A 12,620-nucleotide genomic window follows, 5' to 3' on the forward strand; every position below is an offset into this window, starting at 1 on the left:
GATTCACTATTCAGATTATATCTATCTCATCAATTGTTTTATAGAAGCTTTTGAGGGCCATCGATGAATTCTCATGGCATCTGATACACTTTTAAGGAGCAGGCACAGTATGGAAACATGTGAACATGAGGCTGCAACAAAATTAGGTTTCACATCTGGAATTCTGTTCAATGCTATTGCAAAATATATTACTCTAGTGTAACATTTCGGTGATTTAACATAACTAAAGTAAAAAAATGGAAAATAATCGTATGAGTGAAAAACGCCAATATTATCACTGCACTTAAAGTTAAAAGTACTGAAAATTGTTTAATTGAACAAAGTTTGACTTCGATTATGATGATTTTCATTAATTACAATTCTTTACATGGACACAATTCTCATTATTGCTGAGGTATTGCAAGGAAAATAATTTTGGTAACACAGAAACAGCAAGTCATATGTGGCTAAACCTGTAAGGTCCTTATTACGAGCTGAGGGGGAGCTACACACTGATACTATGGGGTGCAGTTTTTATTTGGTGAATAAATACCTCATTTGTCATGGAAATTAGGAACTGCATGTAAAATCATTATTTTCTGCACCACTTAAACATGTATTGAAATTTATGGCACTAACCCCCCACTAAAATATGGCAGGTTTGGCCTAGTGAAGTCTGACAGCAGAAAAGTGCAGGGGTGCAGTAACCACTGAATTACTTGGAATTACGATGCCTTTGCAAAGTCCCAATTAACAGGGATCGAAATGTACACACCACGCAGTAATCAGGTCCTAAGTATTGGGGCAAATGGGTCTAAATTCAAGAACATTAAACAGATAGCTCAGGAAACACAGGGGTTCAACATTACAATTTCCATATGGTATCTGCGTGAGAAACCTTTAACTCTTGAACCTGACAATGGAGCACTTACTAGCTACTGGCCGACAAGGCTTGTTCAAGGTAAAAGTGTGAGAAAAATAGATCTATTTCCGATCACCAGAAATTTTACGTTTTACTCCATTTTTTTATATTTTGCTATTAAAACGGCCTGTACTTTGCTTGCGTGCAGGAGTCATTATACACTCATCATTAGGTCACAGTTAATTTTAAATTACACCAGCGTAATTCACGTAATTTGGGAAGTTCTGCTTTACTCTTCTTATATGAATTTCCTAAAATGACGCCAAAGAACCACTTATGAAAAATTCACGGTAAAGATTTTCTACCACTAGGGACACCATTCGCAGTGAAAATATATGCGAATAGACAGCAACAACAGAATGCGAGCCAGCGGGGTGACAACATTTGAGGGTGCACCCCAGCACTGTTCCCAAATGGGGTCCCCAACGCTCCAGACTCAGGAGATTTAAGGGCAGGGCTCCACCGCCGTGCACCGTGCTGCAGGGGACAACCTAGAGCTCGCCCCCCCCCCCCCCCCCCGCCCTGCGCCGCTGGGGCTGCATGGGCAATTGTTACACCACTTATACGAGCAGCTGTTGTTCTTGGTGCTTTTTGTAGTGGGGGCTATCTAGGGGCACAGAGTGGGTACTTATAGCGGCCTCAGGCCTATAGCATGCACAGCAAAGAAGGGACAACTACTCGGTATGCTTGGTCTGTGCCAGGGCACAAGTCGTAAAAAAAGAAGTGGGGGACGCTGTGACCGGAAGTGACGTCACGACAGGAAGTGACTTCACGAAAGGTGCCGAGCTCCTCCTCCCAGAGAGGCCAAAGAGTGAAGTCCAGCTGTTTGGCAGGGGGGATGGCGTCCCCCCCCCCCCCTAAAATAAGTGGGGGGACGCCGTCCACCCGCGTGGTACCCCAACTCGAGCCCTAGTCTGTGCAGTCAGCCACGTGCGCTGACATCAAGTTTATTGTATACTCCCTGGCCCATGCCCGGCCATGGAAGTTGACTGTGCAACCTTTATGGGGTCGAACCGGTGGCTCACTACACTTTTGTTTAATTACAGCCCTGTGCCGAAAATTAGTGCGAGGATGCATTTCGTGCTAAAATAAAACACAACCTGAAAAATGTGTATTTTACAGAAATTTTACACAAAAGCAAATGAAGCAAATTGCCCCTAAATTCTATATTTATTTTGGAAGAATCATTTACTGTAAGAGCTATAACATCTTACAATTAGGTGCCTCTCTTACAGAAATGACAGTAATAATCAAACCTGGCATGGGCCTGCCACAATGTGCCTTCTTGCTTATTTCCGCCTCTTTTCTCCTGGGTCCTCTTCACCTAGTGAGAGAGACAGCCAGAGAATGAGATGCGGCTCTCCCCCCGCCTGATCGATGCATTATCTCTCTACTGATCCTGCTACTGATGATGACAATTAATCGCAATTGTTTTTGCTTTCTTATATTATTTTGTCCACGTGCCTGCTGGGATTTGAATAAACAGCCCTAACTAATTTCAAGTTGTCCACCTTCAGAAAATAATGACCTATGTGCGCTTTCAATCTGAGCGGAATTTGTATTGGCAATTTAAAGACGGATGGCTCTATATTCCATTACCAATCCATTAGATATTAATGAGAAACGTGTGTTTGATTAGCTCATTCATCCCACTTGAAAAACATCTCAGGCAGTGTCATTCAATGTATTGTGATATTATATTGAAGAATGAGTTATTACTTTTTTAATTATATACAATAAAAGGAATGGTAATAGAACGCAGTTTAATATACAGCAATAAAATATACATTGCGTAGATGAAATCAGTTTTAAAAATAATTAAATACAGCCACCGCACCAGAAATGTGCACTGGCAAGTTCTCATGACAAGCCTTATTACCAGATTTGACCTCAATAGTATAAGAAATTTGATTTAGACATGTCGGGTGTTGTGTTTTAGTATGGAGACAAGATCAGAACCCCACTTTGAGTGGCCTCTAAATGCGGATGGGGAAGGTAACGTGATTTACCGGGCCCACTGGAATTATGAGATCCGCAGTCGGGAAGCCGGGCCTTTTATTTGGAAAACCCATCTACGAAATGCAGGTATTACCAGTATTTCGTAGATGGGTTATACTCCCCTGGCTACACCAGGGCGTATTGTAAGCAGGCCCGATGATGAAGCATGTCACATACCTTGGTATGTGAGTGAGGGCAGTCTTTCCAAGCAGAGCAATTTGCCTGATTGGGGTCTTTTGTTTTTGTTTGTGTAATATACTCTACACAACCCCTTTGTGTGTACATTACCAGTAGGTGAAAAAACACAGGGAAATGGAGCAGAACTAGGGAAACTGAATGTGGAATAACCAATCACACAGATTGATCCTCATTTCCAAGGTGACTCTCAACCAATCAATCAGGGTTCTTATAAATCGACTACTCACCCGTGACGGTCTCAAGGCGATGGGGTGGGGGTCTGCAGTTCGGTCAAAGAGCCGGGTCCTGAGGTCCTGTCTAAATTAAGGATCCCACTCACAATGGACAGTAATTCTGTAAATTACAGAGTTATGAAAACCCATTGGGGCAGTTACTAGACCAAACTTTGGGGCACTCACAATGAGCCTCGTAATATTCTCACACACACCCGCTGGGGCTCCCAAGCCAAAGAGCCAGTGGTAAACAGGCACCAATGACTTTTGGATTACCACTTATTAGGAGTGGAGTCAAATTGTGCCCACTCTCATTTTGCACTATCATCGGCTTCTAGCAGACCATTAGGTACATTTGAAACGAGTACATACTCTGTAGTAGTTCACACTATAAGCTAGATCATGTTAAAGCCGCTGATCCTTTTTCTGGGGGTAAAACCCCATTTACAACGAAACATAGAATCATGTTTGGTGCACAAATGACGGGTGTTTGCTCCCAGGATTGGTAATGGGTGAAACCTTGCTCAAAAAACAGGGACAAATAGTGGCCATCAGCAGTTTGCACAGCTTAGAATGGGAAATGAGTGCCATATTAGCCTTACCAAGGTGCCAGACAAATAATCAGGTTTAAATTGCACACCTCCTTGCATCTGCAAACCATGCAATCAAAAGTAGTTGTGGGCAGGTAAGACCCTTTTTGAAGGTTGATGGGTGTTTTTCACTCAATTTCAACAAACTCAAAAGATCCCCCTTAGTATATACAGATTTAGCCAGCTAGTTTACTGTTATATAGCTGTTTTGCATATTTATCTTCAGGTGGATACGTCATATCACATAGGGGATATCATACAGGTCTCTTATAGGCAAGGCCGCAGGAATTATGCGATTGCGCGGATGCCCCGATTTTCGCATCGTTATAGATCTGCCACATTTGCCATATAATCCACCATCTGCAGCATAATGTGCAAATTTAAACAACAAAATTCTTGCTCACATGGTTCAAACGTTACTAAAAATGCAGCAACACGTGTTGCAAAGCACTGTAAGGCCATTTGCAAAACTGTACTGCTCACCCTTCTGTTGCTTATTGTTTTATTTGGGTGTCAAACTGATACTAAGGTGCAACCAATGCCAAAACAGTGTTACCAAGTGAAAAAATAATGAAGCAATACAATACAAAATATGCCACATAATGCTGCATAATTTATCTTTTCTTGCCGCATAATTCACTCGCCTATGCCACATAATGTTGCCCTCTCCTGCCACATAATTCCAGCGGCCCTGCTTATAGGTCACCATGTGGTAGCAAGACTGAAAGTATGTTTCCAACTCAATCGGTGCCAATGCATATGCCTTTGTAGGTACAAAGGTTATCAGTCAACATGTCATACAAGTTAAGGCTTATTCATGATTAAAACCTTCCCCTACCCGTTTAAAGTGCCATACAGGCCCAAGGCTGTTGCTTTGTGAAAGTATTGGGAGTTCAGTTGGATCAGTATATCACCTTATTTCACTGTACGGTGGAGATCTTTCAGAGATGCAAGCTATGGCTGATAAAGTCAAGTTTAAAAACAGTCTGACTAATGAATTGTGCATTTATGAGCGTTTACTTTAAATTATCAAAGATAAAACTTGGTATCCCTGTGAAAATTTGCAAACTAACTGTTCCTGCCTAGACCTTTATTCTGGGGTGAAGCCCCTTGATAAATATTCACATGAGAGCTGAGTGGTATGTAGGCTTTCGGAAGCATAGCCTTCTTTCTAATGCTTGTGAAAGTTAAAGTCCTTCCCCAGTAATTCTACTTAAAATATGCAGTAATTATTAAAAAAAGTTACAGAGCACTAATGCAGATGGAACAATTAACGGCATATAGAACTAGTGGTAAAAATGACTGTGCATAACAACCATAAGGAGATATTTATTTTTCCATTTGCAGTTGTAGGTGTAAGAAATTGGGTAGTTGGTTAACTAGGGTGTGAGCCCTGATCAAGCAGAAACCACAATCCTTGTCAGGGTGAGGTAGAAGCCAAATCCTAAATTAACCTGTGCGCAACCCTCTGGGAGCTTGGCACAGAGCAATCAGGTTTAACTTTGAGGCAATGTATAAAATACCTGTGCAACACTTCAAACAGTAGTACAGTGTAAAACATCACACAAAAAGATTCCCACACCAAGTTAGAAAAATAGAGAAAAACGTAATACATGAAACAAGTCCAAAAGAACAATAATTCATTCAGTAGAACCGGAGTTCAGAATTTTTACATTTTTGTGTGAAAATAGCCCAACAAGCAAACAGCGCCAACTATGGATATCTGTTTGCGCTGGACTGGGACAAAGTCACAAGTTCAGGCTGACCGTGATGAAGTGTTGGCCAGCCACATAGACCCCATCAGGCCCGCTGAACAAGGTACCTTAAATCCTGGTTTGCAAAGCATTGCAAGGATCCGCGAAGATGAGTCATGCAGCCAAAGCAATGAGTCGGTTCCAATATGTGGTGAGGCTCCGATGTGGTTGCCTGTGTAATCATCAGGGATCCCGTTTACGGGGCTTGTGATACAAATTTGGCGTTGAGAATACAAGGCTCAGTTGTTGTAATGCCTTGGTTTTGAAGTGCTGCGAGGTTGAGATACGGACTCCGGAATCATCATCGAGGCTGCTATTGACAAGGGATCTGAGGGCCTGAGCCGAGGATGCATTGTGAAGTGGAGGTTCCGATGGACTGCAGTGGTGATGGGGCCTTTGCATTGGGTCAAAGCCACACAGCAGCAGAGATGTTTCTGTTCTGCTTGAGTTTGTACCGTACAGCAGAGGAGATGCTTTGGTTCCGCTTGCCCCACAGTGGCTGGCAGAACACCTTATGCCCACTTCCAAGGGCCTAGGACGGGGTCGCACCACTTGGCAGGGTAGACTCACAGATGGCAGAGTCCAGGTGCAGGTGTGAGGTCTGAGATCTGGACACCAGCCAACTAGCCCTTTCAGTCACTCTGTGTTCTGGGTTTAAGAGATGCAGGTCCAGTGCTTTTCACCCAGGCAAGAAGGCAGCAGACCAGCACAGCAGGGAATACATTCTTTAATGACAACAGTCCAGTAGGGTGGCAGTTCTTTCAGAAAAAAGCAGTTCTTCTTCCTGGCAGAGTATCCACAGGTCCAGAACTGTACTGAAGAATTGGTGTATGAGATTAAATATATGTATACCCAGTTCTGACTTTAAAGTAGGGGAGAAGCTTCTAGAGGCTTTCTTTGAAGGGCACCGGTGCCCTCCTCTCCTGCCCTGGCTCCAGACTAAATGCAGGTGGTATGCAGCCCTTTGTGTGGAGGCAGGACACAGCTTATTCTAGTGTAAGTAGAGCTATGCCCAGCTTCTCCCTCCCATACTGCCAGTGATGGCCCATCCATGCTCTCTATTGTATGTGGCTGTCGAGGAAGAATACATTAAGCCCAACTGTCAACCACACCCAGTCATGTGACACAGAGACAGGCTACAGACACTAAATGGCTAAGGCAGGATATACCAACTTCCTAAAAGTGCAAAAAGAACAGATGGTGGATGGAATATTGAACAAATCAAATATTCACCCCAGTCACGATTGTGGGTTAAATCAATATTTTTGTGCTCGCCACACCATTGCAATTTTGACCCAGCCATTAACAAATCAGTTTCTACCCTGCTCTCCATGCCGTCTGTCCTGGACTGCAATGTCTGGTCTTCCCTGAACCAGAAACTAGCATCATGGGACTGGTTTTGGGGTATCACCCCTCATCAGCCAGGCTAGCTTGAATCCAGTGGCACAGCACACACAGGCATACCATTCTCACTTAGGGTGACAAATGCAAAAAGAAGAGATGATGGACAGAATCCTGAACAAAACAAACATTCACCCCAGTCACAGATCTTGGTTAAATCCATTGGGTTTTTGCTCACCACACCATTCCAATTTGGACCTAGCCATTTACAAATCAGTCTTGACCATGGGCCCCATGGGAACAGTCCAGCCCGAACTGCCAGGACAGGTCCTCCCTGGACCAGAAACAAGAATCCTGGGACTGGTTTCTGGTATCACTCCTCATCAGCCAGGAAACTTGAATCTGTTAGCATAGAAAGCTCAGGACCCATGTCTGGGCATACACTGCGCACTCAGGGTGAGAAAGCAAAAGACACACAAATGGTGGATGGAAAGCGGAACAAATCAAACATTCACCCCCAGTCAAAACATCTGGGTTGAATCCATTGTTCTTTTGCTCTCCATGCCACCCCGGCTTAGACCCAGCCATATGCAAATCAGTGTTGACCCTGCTCCTCACAGGAACAGTCCAGCCCAAACTGTCAAGCCAGGTCCTCCCTAGACCAAAAACAAGCGTCCTCGGACCAGTTACGGGGTATCACTACTCATCAGTTAGGCTAACTTGAATTCAGTGGCATAGCGAGCATGGGACCCATGTCTGGGCATACCCTTCCCACTTTGGGCGAAAAATGCAAAAAGAACAGATGATGAACGGAATGCTGAACAAACCAATTAAGGTATGGTATGTTATATAGTTTCTATAGCGCTTGAATACCAGAAGGCGTCTTGACACTGACTTAAATATTACTGGTGTAGGATGTGGACCTTGAGAAAAGGAAGCTACAAAGACTTGCATAGCCAGGTCTTTAACAACACCCTAAAGACTAGGATATTGGGGGCTTCCTTGATGTGTAGCAGGATTAAATTCCAGGCTTTTTTTGCTTCCAGTGCAACGCTCTTTCCTTCTCAAGTTGCCCACTTGAACCTGTAAGGCACCGCAAGTTTGGCTGAGGTTGAGTGTAGGGTCCTGCCTGGGGTATACTGTATAAAACTCTATTGAAAAAAGAATGGCTGTGACCATGCAGAGCTTTAAAGGTGGTGCTGAGTACTTTAAAAGTCATTCTAGGTCGAATATGGGGCCAGTGCAATTGGCTTATAGCATTGGAGGCTAAGTAATATTTATAGATCTTGTAAAGAAGCCTAGTGGCTATATTCTGTAGGCTGTTTGCCACTGATTGGTTGGCAGAGAATAATATGCTTTTCACCCCCCAGTCATACATCTGTGTTAAATCCATAATTTTTGCTCGCCATGCCATTCCAGTTTGGACCTAGCCCTAAGCAAATCAGTCTTGACCCTGCCCCTCTTGGGAAAAGTCCAGCCCGAACTGTTAGGCCAGGTCCTCACTAGATCAGAAACAAGCACCCTGGGACCGGTTTCGGGGTAGAACTCTTCGTCAGCAAGGGTAGCTGAAATCCAGCGGCAAGGCAAGCAAGGGACCCATATCTGGGCATGCCCTTCCAATTTAGGGTGACAAATGCAAAAAGAACAGATGATTAACGGAATGCTGAACAAACATTCCCCACTGGTCACAGAAATGGATTAAATTCATTGTTTTTTTGCTCGCCAAGCTATTCCAGATTGACTTTCAGAATGTAGGAGTAACAGAAATACTGTTAGGAAGGATCGACAAGAGATGATGCCGCAAACTAGTGGCATTAGCGGGGGAAAATACTACCTCTATTCATTTACATTATAAACACACTTGGGTGGGGAATATTTCAGTCTTGACCCTGCTCCCCATGGGAACAGATCAGTGCAAATTGCCAGGCAAGGTCCTCCCTGAACCAGAAACAGGCAAAGTGGGACCGGTGTCGGGGTATCACCCCATATCAGCCAAGCTAGCTTGAATTCGATGGCATATGGAGCACGGGACTGATGTCTGGGCATACCCTTTCCACTTAGGGTGACAAATGCAAAAAGAAGAGATTATGGACAGAATGCTGAACAAATCAAACATTCACCCCAGTCACAAATATGGGTTAAATCCATAGTTTGTTTGCTCACCACGCTATTCCAGTTCGGACCTAGCCATATACAAATCAGTCTAGACCCTGCTCCCCATGGGAAAAGTCCAGCCTGTACTACCATAACATAAATTCAATATAATGTAATCACAACTAAACGATTGGATGGTGCGTAATATGTCAAGATGGAGACTGCTAAATGATTGCGAAGACCATATTGTAATAATAAATATGGCAATCTTCCCGACTGGATGGCCACCATGGGTACAGTGGTTCTAGGACCGTCAAACTCGAAATCAGGCCGTTGGTGTGCAAAAAAAAAAACATATTGCCCTATCTTCCATTCTGCTTATCACTGTTTTAGAAAAAAAGGCAATAAAAGTAAAAACTCACTTTTCATTTTGTTGTTTAAACTGCAGCTGCAATTATGTTCACTGACCTTCCTAGAAAAAGAGCCTATTTTCATTTTCATTTTGTTGTTTAAACTGAAGTTGAAATTATACCCAATCGCTCTCCTTACACCTTGGATGGTGACAGCAGGTATTATGACATCACAGCTCAACTTTAATAACTAATTACTGTTGAGTAGCTTTATCATTTCATGATTACAGTTGACTAGACATGTCCCAATTCATCTGTCATAAGAAAATTAGCTATGGGATTTTATATAGGGATTTCAGACTCCTTTGTACTGTAAAGGTGTATCATTGTATAAAGCAAACACAAGGAGATGATGGACGGAGTGCTGAAACTTTTCACACACTCAGCCCCAGTCGCAGATCTGGGTTGAATTCATCATCGTTCTTTAGCTCACTTCGCCACCCCAGCCCAGACCCAACCATATGTAAATCAGTCCTCAGTGGAACAATCCAGCCTGAACTGCCAAGCGAGGTCTTCCCTGGACTGGAAACAAGCATCCTGGGACCGGTTTGGGGTTAACACTGAATAACCAGTAAAAGAAACTCCAGTTCAACAATATGGTAATAATTATATCAATCTTGTTTTTAGATATTCACATCGAATCAACGAATGCCTGTGCCCAGTATAGTGATGAGTCAGTGTGGTGATATCTAAAATCTCTGTTTTCACTCTGAGCCCATTAATTTTTCTCCATGTTAACAGCTAAATGTCATATTACTATTGTGCATAGTTCAGCAGGGATATGCAGAAGAGCGGAAACGTAAGTTGCGCCTGTTGGATTCACAATCCATGTTCCCGCATTCTAACTCTGCCATTATAATATATGTATGCCTGTACTCCCTACACAGAATTCTGCAACCAATGCTAATAGTATTAACCCCTTCAGTGCTCATGACGGCTCCACGCCGTCATGAGTCACGGTAGGCGTGTGCTCATGACGGCGTGGAGACGTCATGCCGCTGCTGCTCCTCCCATGCGGCACTAATTCCACACTTGTGTGGGAGAATTAATGAGTGGGCGGGGTTGTGACGGCACCAAGCCGTCATGAGCACAGGCCGCCTGTGAGGCATGACGGTGTGGGGTCGTCATGAGTGCCGAAGCGCCATGCCCACCCCCTAGTCCCCCTGCCCCGCGGCGGAATTTGAGGCGCAGGGAAGGAGTTAACAAAAGCAGCCCACAGATCAAGATACCACCTATTGCATACACACTTTCAGAGAAAAACTATTTTGCAGATCCCTGCAGTCTAAATGTTGTATCCCAATTCTCAGTGTTGATTAAGTTCATGGAATTTGCTTTTGCACGTGTTTGTGTTCCTTATAATGCTGGCTCCATCCCTTCCAACCCAATTTTCAAAAACATTGATCTTGTTACATACCTATTTTCATTTCGTCTCCGTATTACATTAAACTGCATATAATATGTTTGCAAAAAATAATAATGCCTGATGGTGTTCTTATTTTGACAGTACAGACTCTGTTTCTTTTTTGATGAAATTATCTGAAGTTGGGAGACGAATGATTTAAAATTGGTTTGGGAAGAATGGAGCTAGCATTAGAAGGAATGTAGCACCGTCCCCATTAATACAAAAAACCATACCGCGATTCTCTATCACTAATATTGCCTCTACTTGGTCACGGAATTATCCCGATATTTCATTATATCCTTTTAAATGGGTAATTTACTGCTATATATTGTACATTTCATTTGCTAAAAGCATTTTAAAATGCTAAGAAATACATTAAAAAGTACTACTTTACAATGTACAAAGAACAGAAAAGAGGTGGCAAAGCAAACACTGAGGATCTGTACAAAGGACAGTGTTATGCAGATGTTTATTTGTATTTCGAATTCGAATATTTCTACACATAGGCGTTACAAATGTGCATGAGCAAAAACATTGGAAGAAATGGCACCACAGGGCAGCAGAACACCTTAGGCAGTCATATTCAGGTGGTGAAGCCAATGAAGGGCCAGTCTTGGCTTCTGTCAAATGGCTGGCTCTGACTAGACCAGACCGAAGCATCACGTGATCTGCCACCTCCACTCCCTATGTTACATTTTCACAAAGCAAAATGAACCATAATGAGAAATAAAGTAAGCATGCTCTTTGTAGACTTGAATACTCTTTGTGGACTTGAATAAACTTTATTTGGTTTGAAATTTTTTAGCTGAAGATTCAATTTAAATGTAGAATGTATCTGTAAAGGTATGCCTATAGTCAGCGGCCAATCTTTGTTTTTAGATGTGTCCCACTTGTAATGTTAGGGGTCCTAGGCCCACATACTACTATAATGAGTGACACAAACACCATGGGTATGATACAGGACAACTGGTCCAGGGCACGTGCGCCCGGCCCCTTTTATTAGCAGTGTCACCTCACCAGTGACGCCTGTGATGGGTGGATATACAGTGTGGGTGCATTACAAGGCTGAACTTTAGAACTTATCTAGCAGGACACTACACCACTGAAGGTCTATTACCTCGCTGCAAAGTCCATCTCTTTGACATCCGTTCTTCTAATGCGCATCAAGGGGATGATCGGGGTATTTCGATTCTCCTGAAATAGAGTTTTTAACTGCTCTCCCAGCCTTAACCCGTTCACTGCGGCGCAAATGTACCCGCTGTGCGGGTGGATTTGATGTGTGTGGAAACAGGACGGGCCCCCAGCCGTCTGACGCACACGCCCACCGTGGCGTCAGACAGCCGGGGACCGTCCGACGCATGGAAGGCGTTAAACCTATCTATGAGTTTGGAAACATTTGCATTATGCTTGCAAATTCAGGATTTGTTTGGTCCAGCGTTAGTAACTGAAGTTTTCTGATTTTACCACACTACTCAGCGCAAAGGTAAAACAACTGCCCAGTCAAGACCCCCTCCCACCCCTCCCAAAGATTATTTTGTGCTGTTGTATGCACCTGCAACATTAGTATAAATGGGGTGACCCAGAAAAAGTCATAGGACCTGGGTATCAATTGGTACAGACAGAAGTAGTCCTAGAAGTTGGTTCCACAAACAAGTTATTAATAATCAATTAGTAGCACAAGTATTTGTCATGCGATTAAATCCTGCAATGGAAAAGAACA

The sequence above is a fragment of the Lissotriton helveticus genome, chromosome 10 (genome assembly GCF_964261635.1).
Source record: "Lissotriton helveticus chromosome 10, aLisHel1.1, whole genome shotgun sequence".
NCBI lineage: Eukaryota > Metazoa > Chordata > Amphibia > Caudata > Salamandridae > Lissotriton > Lissotriton helveticus.